General features: G+C 40.1%; 1 protein-coding gene across 1 annotated transcript in view; it reads right to left on the bottom strand.

Annotated features, from left to right (window-relative positions):
- AUTS2 (AUTS2, activator of transcription and developmental regulator) overlaps window positions 1-15,216 on the bottom strand; it is a 1,228,927-nt gene that overhangs the window by 644,335 nt on the left and 569,376 nt on the right.

Raw genomic sequence — 15,216 nt, 5'->3', positions numbered from 1 at the left:
ATTTAATTTCATGCCTGGCGAAGCATTGTATAGCTACACGCAGAATCATTTCACTTCATTTGTTATGCTGTGTTTTCGTGGCGATTGGCTTGCCTTCCAACTGACAGCTTTAATTACGACATGAATTTGATTGCACTGCCGAGGAATTAACATAATGCAACAAAGCATTTAAGCACCATGCCTTATAACACCCCCCCAACACACACACACAAGCATGCACAAACAGACAGACACATGAAGAAACACAGACACTAGATCCTCATGTACTCTAAAGGTCTGCTGGAGTTTCAGCATTTGCTAGAAAGCATATAGAACCTGAGAGTCAGAGACTACCCACATTTGCCAATGCACTGTATTCACCTTTTTTGTTTTTTTCAAAGCAGAAAATTATTTGTGGCATTAAGTTATAATTCCTGGACCTGGCAGAAAACTTCTAATCTACTTTCGCCAAATGTCCATGGCATTGATATTTCCTCCGTTCTAACTCCCTTCTCCACTATATTTTTCTTGGCTAGTTGCCAGCTCCCTTCAACCGTCACTGGAGAATTTGAACAGAAACATCTCTGCTGTAAAGAGCTTTCTCCTTTGCCAGTTCTATAAGCCCAAGAATCTAGGTATGGCCCTGTGTTCAGGAGAATACCATTCCTGGTCACCAACAGGACCTGCACCATCAGACGGAGGGGGAATACAAGTTCCAAGACCAGCAAAAGGGCAGGCGTCAGGGTTTCACTGATGCCTAGGGACACGTACCACATCCCTGAGGTCTTGCTATCCAAAAAAGCCCAGAAAAGTCTTGCTCATTCATTCCCAACCTAAGTCTGTATCTAAATATAGCTGCAAATGCTTAACAGCCTTAACATTTTTCCAACTCAGAAATTCCACAAACACCTGAAACCATGCGCCACAACTGATTATATACACAAAAATGGAATAAATGTTTAAAAGCAGCTTTTCTTTTGTTAGAAATGTATTATGTTGGTGATTTGTTTACAGAGGAGCATTTAGGGATTGTTATCGCTTTCTCGTGTTATAGGCCAAGAGACAGACCGCCAAGAGGTAAAGCAGAAAGGTGGTGCTTAGCAAAGCAGAGAGGTGATGCTGCCCTGACCACTGAACCACAAGATAGAATCAAGCTGATTTTAACTTTTTATGTTTCCCCTACTTATTTATTTATTTTTTTTTTTGTCTTTTGGGGCTGCACCTGCGGCACAGAGTTTCCTAGGCTAGAGCTGAAGCCGCCAGCCTACTCCAGAGCCATAGCAACACAGGATCTGAGCCATGTCTGCGACCTACACCACAGCTCACAGAAACATCAAATCCTGAACTCACGGAGCGAGGCCAGGGATCAAACCCTTGTCCTCATGGATCTAGTGGGGCTGAGCCACATGGGAACTCCTGTTCCCCCAATTTATAATGAGGAAGGGTCTTCTGCTTTCATGCTTGGAGAGAGAAAGCATACTTGGGCCCAACTATACAGCAAGAGTGGCCATAAAATCTAGAAAAGACTATGAGTCAACATGTGGTTTGAAAACAAAAAAGATGTTTTAAAAAAATGTAACAAATTAGAGCATCCTGGATTCAAAAGGTATAAAATAATACCATATGCCCTTGTTTAGGCACATATATCTGCTGAATAATGAAATAGGCTTCATTCTTATATCTTCAAGTGGTAGAGTTGTCAATTCATTCTTATTTTTTTCCATGCAGAAGGTAGAAATGAGAGAATAGAGAGACCGAGTAAATAGTGTAAGAGAAAGCATTTAGCAGTTTGCATGAGAATATGAGGAAATTCTAGCCAGCTGGCTATCTGATACGTGATTTCCAGGCTCATTATAAGCTATCTCCTGTTTAACATGGTCTTTTCATTCTGCTGGAGTTGTTTTTTTTTTTTTTTTTTTTTTTGCAGATTTGACCACTGCTCCAGCAATCTCTGCAAATTACCCACCTCGATCTCATTATATTGCAAAGGAGAGCTTTCTCACAAACACACTCTGCCTCAATCTCCAAGCTACATGGGCTGCAGGAATAGTAATGGGATGCGCAGTTGAAAGACATTTTCCAGGAAGGAGAATGTTCCTGCTGACATTCAAGTCTACAAGTGGATATTCATTAAATGCTCCTTCTACTCGTTCCCACTGCCCCCCACCTGACTTTCTTTCCATCTTTTTCACTAAGTTATCACTGAAGCTACTCATTAAACTCATGAAGTTAACATTTCTGTTTTAACTGCATACTTACACAAACGGTTCAAAACGGATTATCCGTCTAAAATGGATGTGCTCCATTCATTCGAGATGGACCGAGAGGCCATGGCTACTATCATGGCTCCCTAAGTATGGGATGGATGTGAGCACCACCCCTAGAGGAAGATGTATGCTCTGACCCTAGGACTTATTTAAATAGAACATTTTGGGGTTTTTTTTGTCTTTTTGCCTTTTCTAGGGCCTTACCCGTGGCATATGGGGGTTCCCAGGCTAGGGGTCGAATCGGAGCTGTAGCCACCGGCCTACAGCCAGAGCCACAGCAACTCGGGATCCAAGCCGCGTCTGCAACCTACACCACAGATCACAGCAACGCCGGATGCTTAACCCACTGAGCAAGGCCAGGGATCAAACCCGAAACCTCATGGTTCCTAGTTGGATTCATTAACCACTGAGCCACGACGGGAGCTCCCTAAATAGAACATTTTAAAATTCTTCCCAAATATCAACTGTGTCTGACATCCTTGCCCACCCACCTCCATGTTATACTTCTTTTCTCTCTTGGGAGTAAAAAGCAGAAGGATCAGGCTAGGAATCACTTGGTCAAGTGTGTTCCTGACAGAGGTCACAAGACAAGCTTATTTATGGGTTTTCTGCAGGGTTTTAGAAAACAGTGACAATGAAAAGATTGTAAAATCTTTTTTTTTTTTTGGTCTTTTTTAGGACTGCACCTGCAGCATATGGAAGTTCTCAGGCTAGGGACTGAATCAGAGCTGTAGCTGCTGGCCTATGCCACAGTGACAGCAATGCCAAATCCAAGCTGGATCTGCAACCTGGCAACGCAGCTCATGGCGATGCCAGATCCTTTAACCCACTGAGCAAGGCCAGGAATCAAACCGGTGTTCTCACAGCTCATGGCAACGCCAGATCCTTTAACCCACTGAGCAAGGCCAGGAATCAAACTGGTGTCCTCACAGCTCATGGCTACGCCAGATCCTTTAACCCACTGAGCAAGGCCAGGAATCAAACTGGTGTCCTCACAGCTCATGGCAACGCCAGATCCTTTAACCCACTGAGCAAGGCCAGGAATCAAACTGGTGTCCTCACAGCTCATGGCAACGCCAGATCCTTTAACCCACTGAGCAAGGCCAGGAATCAAACCGGTGTCCTCACGGAAACTAGTTGGGTTCATTATGCTGAGCCACAATGGGAACTCCAGAACCCAAAATATTAATCCTAAGACATGTGCCTTGGAGATAAGATTACTAATAACTTACAAAGGTCCAAAATACATTTAAATAGGGGTAATTAGGTACTAGTGGAATTCAAGTAAAAATGAGGGGACAACTTGAAAAAAGTATCAGGTATGGAAACGGTCAATTCCAATTCTTTTACTCTCTGTTATAAACTGCTTCAAATTGTTACCAGCTCTCATCTCTACTCAAAAGCCTTCTGGCTTCTTTCCCATATTTCATTCTTGTTCTCATTTTTATCTGTAGTTCTTCATATAAAAAGCAAATAAAATTTTTAAAGTATAAATTATGACAACATTCCTTTAACATCTTCCAGAAGCTTTTAAAATAACAATCTATACAGGAGTTCCTGTTGTGGCTCAGCAGAAATGAACCCTACTAATATCCATGAGGATGTGGGTTTGACCCCTGGCCTTGCTCAGTGGGTTAAGGCTTTGCTATGAGCTATGGTGCAGGTCACAGATGTGGCTCGGATCCTGCTTTACTGTGGCTGTGGTGTAGGTTGGCAAGTGCAGCTCCAATTCAACCCCTAGCATGGGAACTTCCATATGCTGTAGGTGCAGCCCTAAAAGGCAATAAATAAATAAATAACCTATACAGTGGTTTGAATACTGCCCCTCCCCCACGTAAAATTCATGCCTGCTTAGCACCTCAGAATGTGACTGTGAGGGTTAACTTTATGCATCAATTTGACTAGGCCACGAAGTACCCAGATATTTGGTCAAAGCCTATTCTAGGTATTACTCTGTTTTGGGGTGAGTTTAACATTTAAATCAACAGGCTGAGTAAAGCATACCACTCTCCCTAATGTGGGTGGGCCTGATCCAATCAGTTTAATGAAACAAAAGGTTGATCATATGCAGAATGAGAGGGAATTCCCTGTCTGCCAGCCTGCCAGCTGCACCTAGAGTTTTTCCCTGCGTCCATACTCTAAGTGAAAACAGACTTTCCCAATCTTTCTGGTTTTCATGCTTCTTGACTCAGTGGAACTAACCATCAGCTCTCCTGGTACCATCTTGCTGAGGGCACATTTTGGGACTTGACAGCCTCCATAATGATCTATACATCCTATTGGTTTTGCTTTTCTAGAGAACCCTGACTGCAGAGTGACCTTGCTGGGAAACAGGGACTTTGCAGAGATAATTTAAGTTGCAGTCATCCTGGGTTAAGATGGGCCCTAAATCCAATGACTGCTCTCCTGGGAAGAAGAGGAGAAGACAAACAGAGCTATACAGGAGACGCCCATGTGAAGACAGAGGCACACAACAAAGCGCTGTCTTTATAAGCCAAGGAACATCAAGGATTCTGAGAAGCCAAGGGTGGAAAAGAAGGACTCTTCTCTGGAGACTTCAGAGAAATCATGGCCCTGCTGCCACCTCAAGGTTGGACTTCTAGCCTTAAAAACTATGAGACAATACATTTCTGTTGTTTCAAGCCATCCAGTTTGCGGCCATTCATTACAGCAACCCAGGAAACAAATACAGCACCCAGCCTCCTTTCCAGGGACCATTAGACATGACGTGACCAGCCCTCACACGCACTCCCTCTAGCCACACTGGCCTTTTTTCTTCCCCTCAAAAACGTCAAGACTGTTCCTGTGACTCAGAGCCTGCTGCCACAGGCTCTTTCTTCCTTTTCGTTACTCAGGCTTCCAGGCTTCCGTTCAAACACCATCTACACAAGGAGGTCTAATCCAATCACCCCAGTGAAAGTGGCAACACACATACTCTGCCAGCCCTCACTTCTGTTTTGCTTACTTCAAAAAATGTATTACATCAAAACTAACGTTATCATTTGCTCACAGGTTTGCTGTTTGCCTCCCCCGGTGGAGAAGAGGTTTCAAGGGGGCAGAGGCTTCACCTTGTTCACCGCTCAACCTCAAGGGCCCGGAACGACACCTGACACTTAAAAGGTATTTTGTAAATATTTCTGGACAATCACAACACTGACATGTCCAAGAAAACACAGAGAAATAGGATACAAGAAAGGAAAAAGGAATTGGTAGGGAAAGGGGAAATCTGGCAAAAACAGAAAAAGAAGAGAAAGGAGAAAAGAATGTTAACGGGATGTCACAGATCTGGATTAGATTTTCTTCTTAAATACAGGGGCGTTCACTGACGGTGTGGCCTGTTTGCTTCACAGTAAGTAGTAAACCCTGGCCTGCAGTAAAATCTCAGTAAAGCTTTGGGGGCAGGGTGGGAAGAAAGGAGGCGAGAAGAGATGTTTGCAAGGATGGATGGATGACAGCAAGGTGGTACAGGTAAGGCAAGAAAACCTTAATACCTGGGAGATTCGGGATAGAAGAAAGGGCCTCTCAAGAAGCAGTGGAAGAAATCCCTCAAGTGTGATCACATTAAATGGATTACATATCAACAGTACGATATGGAGAAGTGCATAGCACAAGACGTACTAGAATTCCATCGCTTTTCATCTAATTTCCGAAACGTTTCAATTCCTTCAACATCTTGAACATTTTAAACATCATAAATATCTTTCTGCCTTTTCCTAATTAAAATCCGGACCCCAAATTCTTTCACAGAGAGGAGGCATAGCCACGTACCCAACTGAATAAAGCATTAAAGAAGTTTACTCCCACAGGGTAATAGGAAGAGTTTGCTAAGAGGAAGTGGACGCTGGGGCTGGCAGAAAGAAATGGGGTGGGGTGGTGGGGAGTCTGAGACAAGAAAACAAAAGAAACAAAAAATAGGAAGATTTGAAAATTTCTATTATTTAAGAGAAAAAGAGAGGAGTGGTCCAGAAGGAACAAGGATAAGGTACAAACATAGGGTAATAGAGGGAGAGAGGGGATGAAGAGGTAGCTTCATACTTGCTAGAGGTGGGCTCTGCTTACAACCTTCAAGAGTACAGACTTTGTCCAAAGGATTTTTTTTTTTTTAATGGATGTATCCATGGCATATGGAAGTTTCTGGGGCCAGGGACTGAATCTGAGCTGCAGCAACACTGGATCCATTAACCCACTGTGCCAGGCTGGGGATCAAACTTGGCACCTCTACAGCAACCCAAGCTGCTGCAGTCAGATTCTTAACTCACTGTGCCAGGGTGGGAATTCCCAAAGGATTTTTTTTTAATTTAAATATAGTTGGTTTACAGTTTTGTGGTTAATATATATATACATTCTTTTTTATATATCCTTCTCCACTTTGGTTTATCACATGATATTGAATATAGTCCCCTGTGCTACATATTAGGACCCTGTTGTCTATCCATTCTATATGTAATAGTTCGTATCTGCTAACCCCAAACTCCCAGTTCATCTCTCCCCCACCACCCTGCTCTGGCAAGTCTGTTCTCTAGGTCTGTGAGTTCATTTGTGTCATATTACTCTACATGTAAGTGATATTACATGGTATTTGTCTTTCTCTTTCATAATCTCTAGGTCCACCTCTTCCTGCAAATGACATTAATTCATTCTTTTTTTATGACTGAGTATTCCATTGTGTATGTGTATCACATCTTTCTTCATTCATGTGTTGATGGACATTTAGGTTGTTTCCATGTCTTGGCTGTCGTGCATAGTTCCACTATGAACACTGGGGTGCATGTATCTTTCTGAATCATCTATGTAATAAATGATGAGGGCATTTGAAGCATCAGTTGTGTCAAGAAGATCATAAGCATAGCCAAATACCTCTTCAGAAATAAAATTAAATGAAGGAGACTAAGTAAACAGGCTAAGTAAGACAGAGGAAGGAACAGAGCTTGATTTTGAAGATGCTTGCTCTGGGACCCAGTACTGAGACAGGGAAATAAAAAAGAGAAAGTTCAAATTTGAGAAAAAAAGGTAAAGAGACATAGAATAATGAGGATTTTACTTGGGAGGAAGAACGGTTTTGAGATAAGCAGAACTGACCATTACAATGGAATTCAGATTAGAAAGAATAGAGAAGGCTCCTAAGGTGAGCTGTAAATCGGATGCAAAAACAAAGGGAATGGATAATTTTCAGCACAGTGGATGTGCCAAGACCTGTTACAGGATTCAAACACATCATGCCAGGTAATCCTTAAAAGAAACCTAACAAGGTAGATGCAAGGATCCCCATTTCACAGATAAGGAAACCACCGCCTGGAAAAATCAAGTTTTTTTGCTCAGGGTCACATGGACTATAAATAGCAAAACAACAATTGGCTATTGTCTCTTTGTAACAAGTGCCCATGAGCATTTCAAAATGTTAGGCTTTGTTTTATTTACTAAGTTTTTAAGTAAGTTAAGCCTCTGAGTTTCGCCAACTTCCTTGTCTACAAAATTCTGTATAAATCAAAAGCAGTATTTTTCCCCTTGAATAACACATCATGAATATTTATATATTCAATTATTCCCGTTAACGTTTTGCTTAGTGACTAATCTAAACAAGTTACCATGTCTCCTTGATGTGGACAATCTGAGAGTCCTTGTAAACTATTATTCCCTCGTAGCAATATAGTTTGGGGAAACGTCATTTAGAAAAGCCAAGCACATTTGGTATTTAAGCTTTACCCATAAGTCAAATTCTCCAGCCCCACTGGAATTCTTTATTCTAACTCTTTTTGTCTGTCCAATTAAAAAAAAAAAGATGGAATAATATCCTTATAAGTTTCAACTGCCAAAGCTTCTAAAAATATCACTAAAGTGAGTGGAAGACATGAGGCTTTGAGGGAATTTTATCTCAGCTGAAAATCCAGAGTGAGCATTATGGACTGATAGGGACCAAATTCACTCTCCCCATCTTAAGGACCTGAAAAACTAGACAAAATGTGTGAAAAAAAATGGGGGGGGGGGGTTTTAAAAATTAGGCAATAGGCAGTCAGGACAGGGATCACAAAGACACAGAAAGCAAATGAGATAACTGTTCTAATTGTCCCAGGTTACCGCCTGGATAAAGTATTCATGCCTTAGGAGGATGGTTGGAAGTGACCCAGGTGGGGCCCAGAAGAACCCGTGTGTTGAGAAGATAGAGAGTTGACAATCAAAGAAAGCCTGGAATTTGCAAAGCAGAGGAGGGAATGAAAGAGAAGTTCAAGTAAGAGAATCAGGAAACCTATAGAATCTGAGTCCCTATCATCATATCCATGGGATAAAATTACCAAAGGCAAGAGAAAGGACCACTGGATAGGAGCAAGTAGAATGGTTCCCAGGGCTAACAGAAGCCATGGAGTAATTGGCATCCCCACAGTCATAGCGGAAAAACCTTGTGACACACATCAGGAATGTGGCAGAGTACTGAGTATTAGGGAAAATGAGCTTTAGCCTAAAGGCTGTTCTGGATGCTCCACCTAGAAAAGCATAAAAGCAAACATCAGAAAAATTTAAAATACTGTTTCCAAGTGGCATAGTTCCATCTACAATAAAGCTCAAACGTACTTGGGGAAACCAAAAATATCCAGCACTCAACAACAACAAAAAAATTTCACAATGTTTGGCATCAACAAAAAAGTGTCAGGCATGAAAAAAAGCCAGAAAAATACGATCTGTAATAAGAAAAATCAGTCAATACAAAGAGATACAGAAATGACACAAATGACACAATTAGTAGATTAAGGACATTAAAATGGCTAATAACTATTTTTTTCCATATGGTCAAAAAAGTAATAAAAGCACAAGAACGGTGAGGAGAGAAATGGAGATATTATTTTAACAACCCAAACCAGGAGTTCCCGTCGTGGCAAAGTGGTTAACGAATCCGACTAGGAACCATGAGGTTGAGAGTTCAATCCCTGGCCTTGCTCAACGGGTTAAGGATCTGGCGTTGCCGTGAGCTGTGGTGTATGTAGGTCACAGATGTGGCTTGGATCCCGCGTTGCTGTGGCTGTGGCTCTGGCGCAGGCCGGTGGCTACAGCTCCTATTAGACCCCTAGCCTGGGAACCTCCATATGCCGCGGGAGTGACTCAAGAAAAGGCAGTAAGATATATATACAAAAAAAAAGAATAACAACCCAAACCAGTAATGGTCTTGAAATCGATCTCCTCATTCTCTGATAGTCACTAAGATAATTACTAATTCTCTTTAAAGAAAAAATAGGAGGCTCTTTATTCCTTAAAATACCGTGTGGGTAGATGTTGCCTTGATATCAAAAAGAGCTTGATTTGTCAAAGGCTTTCAACACAGAAGATTTTTATTTTATTTTTTCTTGTCATCCTCTTTTTAAAGTAAATTATAGTTAATTTACAATGCTGTGTTAGTTTCAGGTATATAGCAAAATGCTTCAGTTATACATTTATATCTATATATTCTTTTTCAGTTTATTTTCCATTATAGGTGATTACAAGGTATGAGTATTTGTGCTATAAAGTAGATCCTTGTTGTTCATCTATTTTATACATAATAGTGTGTCTATGTTAATCCCAAACTTCTAATTTATCTCTCCCTGCTCCCCTCACAGTATCACCTTTGGTAACCATAAATTTGTTTTCTGTCTGTGCATCTATTTCTGTTTTGCGTAAGTTCATCTGTATCATTTTTTTAAGATGTTTATTGTCTTGAGGAACTGCCATGCTGTTTTCCACAGTGGCTACACCATTTTATATTTCCATTAGTATGTACTAGAATTTCAATTTCTTTCTATCTTTGCCAAGGCTTGTTATTTTCCTTTTTTTTAAAAAAAATTTTATAACCATCCTAGTAGCTGTAAAGTGCTATCTTATGGTTTTGATCTGCATTTTCCCAATAACTATAGTGATAAATATCTTTCATGTGTTTACCGGACATTTATATATCTTCTTTGCATAAATGTCTAGTCAAGGTCTTTGCCCATTTTTTTTTTTTTTTTTTTTTTTGTCTTTTTGCTATTTCTTAGGCCGCTCCCGCGGCATATTGAGGTTCCCAGGCTAGGAGTCGAATTGGAGCTGCAGCCACCGGCCTACACCAGAGCCACAGCAACGCGGGATCCGAGCCGCATCTGCAACCTATACCACAGCTCACGGCAACGCAGGATCGTTAACCCACTGAGCAAGGGCAGGGACCGAACCCGCAACCTCATGGTTCCTAGTCGGATTCGTTAACCACTGCGCCACGACGGGAACTCCCTTTGCCCATTTTTTAATTTGGTTGTTCATTTTCGTGTTGTTGAGTTTAGAAGTTCTTTACGTATTCTGGATATTAAACTTTTGCTAGTTATATAATTTGCAATTTTTTTCTCCCATTCCATAGATTTTTTTCATTTTCCTGATAATGCCCTTTGATACACAAAAGTTTTTAATTTTGTTGAAGTCTAATTATTTATTTTCCCTTTTCTTGTTCATGCTTTTGATGTCATATCTAAAAATCCACTGCCCAATTCACAGTCCTGAAGAAGTACACATATGTTTTCTTCTAAGAATTTCATGGTTTTAGACCTTATATCTAGGTCATTGATTCACTTTGAGTTAATTTTTGTAAACGGTATAATGCAGGTGTCCAAATGCACTCTTTTGCATAAGGAAATCTAGCTGGCCCAGTACCACCTTTTGAGGAGAAAATTCTTTCCCAAGTGAATGGACATACAACTCATATTAAAAATTAGTATGTGTAACTGGGTCACCATACTGTACAGCAGAAAAAAAAAATTGTATTGGGGGAAATAACAATAAAATTTTTTTAAAATAAATAAATAAAAATAAAAAATAAAAATTAGTTGGCCATAGATGTGTGGGTTATTTCTGAATTCTCAATTCTATTCTATTTGAACATACGCCTACCCTGAGGTCAGTATAATATAGCTTTGATCACTGTAGCTTTGTAGTAAGTTTTGATTTTTTTAATTTTTTAATTTTTTATTTTTGTCTTTTTGCCATTTCTTGGGCCGCTCCTGCGGCATATGGAGGTTCCCAGGCTAGGGGTTGAATTGGAGACATAGCCACTGGCCTACGCCAGAACCACAGCAACGTGGGATCCGAGCTGCATCTGCAACCTACACCACAGCTCACTGCAATGCCGGTTCATTAACCCACTGAGCAAGGGAAGGGATTGAACCCGCAACCTCATGGTTCCTAGTCGGATTGGTTAACCACTGCGCCACGTCGGGAACTCCCAGTAGTAAATTTTGAAATTGGGAAGTGTGAGTCACCCAACTTTGTTCTTCTTTTTCAATTGTGTCGCCTTCGAAATGCCTTGTACCATTCCAGATGAACCTGAAGTTTTCCACTTTTCCAAAAAAGGATATTGGAATTTTCATGAGGATTGCACTGAATCTGTAGATTGCTTTGGGTGGTATTAATATTTTAACAACATTCAGTGTTCTTATCCATGAACATAGACAGAGTATTTTTGCCAATTTCTTTTGATCTAACAGAAAGTGAGTTCAGGGAAATAAGTAAAAAGATGTCAAGGACTACAGTGCTCTGGTGACCTGATCTAATAAGGCTTTCATTTCTCCACGCTGTGATGAAATTATGATTAACTAATCCTGGAATAATTTCCAGGGTGATTATTATCTTGGATTAAAAGCAAAACAAGTTTATTTTTTTGTGTGTGCGGTGTTAGAGAGTGTTCTAATTTTGTTCTTTTACATGTAGCTGTCCAGTTTTCCTACCACCACTTATTGAAGGGACTATCCTTTCCTCATTGTATATTCTTGCTTCCTTTGTCATAAATTACTTGTGCATAGATGCATGGGTTTAATTCTAGGCTTTCTATCCTGCTCCAGTGATCCATGTTTCTGTTTTTGTGCTAGTACCATACTTTTTTGATGATGGTAGCTTTGAAGTATAGTCCCAAATCACTCCAAACCACTGTCTCATTCTTAAGCCAAAGCAATCTTGAGTAAGACAAAGCTGGAAATATCAAGTTCACAGATTGGAAATTATACTACAGAGCTACTGTAAACAAAACAGCATGGTACTGGCAGAAAGACAGACAAATAGATCAATGGAACAGAGAGCTCAGAAATCAACCCACACTCACATGCTCAATTAATCTATGACAAAGGAAACAAGAACATATGATTGGTTTTAGAAAAACTGGACAGCTAAATGCAAAAAATGAAACTACACTACTTTTCCACACTATATGGTGCATATATTAAATGTATTAAAATTTTAATATAAAAGCTGAAACAATACTACTACTAGGCAAAAACAGGCATTAATCCCTTTGACGCTAGTTTTGGCAATTTATTTTTGGATATACCTCCTCAGGCAAGGGAAACAAAAGCAAAAATAAACAAGTGAGACTATATCAAACAAACAAGCTTTTCTCATGGGGAAGGAGACTACCAATAAAACAAAAAGGTAGAAGTTCCCATTGCGGCTCAGAGGGTTAAGAACCTGACATAGTATCTGTTAAGATGTGAGTTCAATCCCTTGCCTTGCTCAGTGGGTTAAGAATCTGGAGTTGCTGCAATCTGCCCTGTAGGTCACAGATAGGCTCAGATCTGGTGTTGCTGTGGCTGTGGTATAGGCTTGCAGCTACAGCTGCAATTGGACCCCTAGCCTTGGGACTTTCATATGCTGCGGGTGCAGCCCTAAAAAAAAAAAAAAAAAAAAAAAAAAAAAAAAAAAAAAATTTTTTTTTAATTTAAAAAAGCTCTACTTGATTTTTAAAAAGTCATCTATTGACTGGGAGAAGATATTTGCAAAGGATATATCTGATAAGAGCTTAATATCTAATACGTATAAAGAATTTATATAAATCAGTATCAAAAAATTAAATAACCTGATTAAAAAATGGATAGAGGACCAAAATAGACACTTTTCAAAGAAGACATACAGACAGCCAACAGGCACATGAAGAGTGCTCAGCATCATTAATCACTAAGGAAATGCAAATCAAAACTAAAATAAGATACCACCTCAAACCTGCCAGAGTGGCTCTTACGAAACAGACAAAAATAACAAGTATCGGTGAGAATGTGGAGAAAAGAGAACGCCCGTGCACTGTTGGTAGGAATGTAAATTGGTGCAGCTACTCTGGAAAATGGTGTGGAGATTTCTCAAAAAACTAAAAACAGAACTACCATATGATTCAGCAATTTCACTTCTGGGTATTTATTCAAAGAAAACAAAACCATTAATTCAAAAAGTTACAGGTAGGAGTTCCCTAGTGGCTCAGCAGGTTAAGGATTCAGTGTCATCACTGCAGTGGCTCAAGTCACTGCTATGTCATGGGCAGGTTTGATCCCTGGCCGGGAATTTTGACATGCTGTGGGCACGGCCAAAAAAGAGACACATACCCTATATTCATTGCAGCACTATTTAAATAGCCAAGCTAATGAAGTAACCTAAATGTCCATCAATAGATAAATAAAGGTGTGATACAGAGACACACAAAACCAGACACACACATACCCACACACACACACACGGAAGATGACTCAGCCATAAAAAAGAATGAAATTTTGTCATTTGCAGCAACATGGATGGACTGGAGAGTATTATACTAAGTGAAATAAGTCAGACATAGGAAAATGGGCACCATTTGATTTCATGTATATGTGAAATCTACAAAACAAATGAATAAGCAAAACAAAACAGAAACAGACTCATGGATATGGAGAAGAAACCATTCACTGCCAAAGAGAAGGGAGGTGGTTGGGGCCAGACAATAATCAGTAAAGAGAATGAGGAAGTACAAACTTCTAGCTATAAAATAAACACGTCACAGGGATGTGCTGTGCACGTAGGGAATATAGTCACTAATAAAGTAACAAATCTGTATAGTGATGGCTGAAAACTGGATTACTGTGATCAGGTCATAATGTATAAAAATAGCAAATCACTGTATTATACACCTGAAACTAAGGTAATAGTGTATATTAATTATAATTCAATTTAAAAAGAAAAAAGAAACATGCTTAGAATCTTGAAGTCGCCGTCTGTGGTGACTGCAGGGTAATAAGAAGGAAAGGAGGGAAGAGGGATGAAGAGGAGAGGAGAGGGGAACTTCTGAAAAGAGAGAAGAAGAAGAAGATCCCCTAAATTGCGTATGCCAACCACAACAGGGAAAAGAGTCTTTCTGGGAACGCTCTACAATGGTTATCCAAATTACTGTTTTTAGCAACAGTGGAATTATTTTCTTCCCTTAGTACATTCTTTTGCAAATAAACCACATAAATTTAGAGGGAAAAAAAGAGTACTTTCTCAATCTGTTAATATTCCTTTCATGGTATCACTACTAAAAATTTCCCCCTACTTGACCTACTTTAAAGGAAAGTTTTAAAATGTTGCTTTCAGGTGCAAAGATGTGTCAAGAATCCTGTTATATGGCTCATTAGGGAAGAAGGAAAGAGGGCCCAAAGAGGGCCAAGGTGGTTCTCAGAAGTGGTTCTCTGCCCTGCTGGTGCCTAGGAGGCTGGTGAGTCATTACAGTCGGGTCTACAAGGCTGACCCCTCAAGAGGTATGGGGTGTTCTTAGGAGGGCTTTTCCTCCAGAAATCAGTCAGGACATTTAATTCCTTCCCTTGCCAAGTAAGTGGCGGATTAGTCATCCCTTCCAAAAAGAATGAAATGACAAAAAGGGGTTGTTACCAATCTCACAAGTGAAGAAATTACAAAAAACCTGCAGTTAAATGTCACATGCAGTAGCACTGCCAGGTTGCTTTCATTTGAAACACTGATAATAGAAGTATTTTCGCTTCCCTTAGTACTCTGTTGTTTCTAAGATGACAAATACTCCCAATCTCATATTTTATTAAAACACATTTTTGGCCAAACTAGACAATAGAATGACACTATAAAGCAAGGCTCAACCATGTATCTGCCAATAGAGAGTGAAGTGTAATGTTTGGATATTTACAAAGAGAGGTGAAGGGATGAGATCACTGGGAAACTGAAATTGGACCCAAGGGATGTG

This window comes from Sus scrofa, chromosome 3 (genome assembly GCF_000003025.6).
Source record: "Sus scrofa isolate TJ Tabasco breed Duroc chromosome 3, Sscrofa11.1, whole genome shotgun sequence".
NCBI classification, from domain to species: domain Eukaryota; kingdom Metazoa; phylum Chordata; class Mammalia; order Artiodactyla; family Suidae; genus Sus; species Sus scrofa.
This window is presented reverse-complemented; position numbering and strand designations above follow the sequence as displayed.